We start from the raw sequence: 1,595 nt of genomic DNA, 5'->3' as shown, positions 1-1,595 counted from the left end.
ATTTTATTAATTTTTTATTAATTTATTTTGATACTTGTTAAAAATTAATATTAATAAATAATATAAAAATTTATTAAGTATTAAATTAAGCAAATAATTCAATAAAAATTAACAAAAAAAATATTTTAAATATATTTTTTATTGTCAATTTTATTGTAAATAAACTATTTACAATAATTTATATTATGCTTAATGCATAAATATGTTAAAAATTTGAAATAAAAACAGTTGAATTATTTTAATTATAAAAATTGCATTTTCTAATGATAATACACAATATCACAAAAATATTTTATAAAAATTATATTTTTAAATTGTAATATTAAATAATATTTTTTAAATTGTCTGAATATTATATGATATTACTATATATTTTTTCATTAAAAAGAATATAACATTTAAAATATTAATGCAAATTTAAAATCTTAATCAACAATCTTTCTATAATATAAATTTTTAATAATAAATTTTTAATAAACGTTGATTTTTTTTTAAAGAATGAAATATTTAATCAAATCTTATTGTATTATGTTAAATTGCGATTGTGAGATAAAATAATCAATTATGATAACGATATACTTATTTTAATTTATTTTTACTCATATCTATCATGAAAAGTGATATGTATAAAAAAGGATAAAAATTAAGTATACATAATCTATCATGAAAAGTGATTATGTATACTTAATTTTTATCCTTTTTTGATACATTCTTTTGTAATATTTTTATTCTCAATTTCAATTTGTTCAAAAAATAAAATAAAAACGAATCAATACTTAAATAAGAATAACTTTCCACGAAATGAATGGAAATTTTTATTTTTTTTTTTATATTTTCATTTCTACATTTTTTATTTAAACTTGAATATTACCATATGTTTATTATCGTTTTACGAAACATTCTTTTGCCAAACATTATTCCAGACAGTAGATTTTGTGATAAAATTTAAAAATTATCAAAATGTTTTAAAATCATATGTTCTATATCTATATTGCATCATACATATTTCTATTATTTAGGAATGATCATTTCGTTAATCATGAAGAAATTCGTCTTTGCTTTGTAATTCTTTTAAACGAATATCCGAAATATTATATTATTCCATGCAATGTAAAGTTCTTTTTATATGTATCTGTTGCATAATGCTTGTGAAATCGGGTCTACGCATCTAATAATTGTTTTGTTGAAACTTTTATTCCGAAACATATCAAACAAGGCGACCTTCATCAAATATTTCGAAGGCTCGTTGAAGCACCTGTGGTTATTGTCGATATTTCATATTGCTAACAAGTAAGATTCAACAAATGTAAATATTTAATAAAATTTATCTATCTAAACTTTTTATTAATACATATATGTATTATGTAGGTGACTAATAGTATTTGAAATAAAAAATAAAAATATTTGTATAAAAATATTTCATTGACCCGTATTGTGAAAAATTTAAAATAATAATTTTTAAAATAAATAAAATACTATTTAAAATATTTATTTGATTTTATAAATAAAAAAGATTCCTTACATAATTTTTAATTTTGAAATAATTATTAATTTGAATAAATATTTTTTTTATTTTATGCAGAATAAATATTATT

Source organism: Apis dorsata, unplaced genomic scaffold (genome assembly GCF_000469605.1).
Source record: "Apis dorsata unplaced genomic scaffold, Apis dorsata 1.3 scaffold_1083, whole genome shotgun sequence".
NCBI lineage: Eukaryota > Metazoa > Arthropoda > Insecta > Hymenoptera > Apidae > Apis > Apis dorsata.
The sequence above is the reverse complement of the archived record's forward strand: the minus strand, read 5'-3'. Positions refer to the sequence as shown.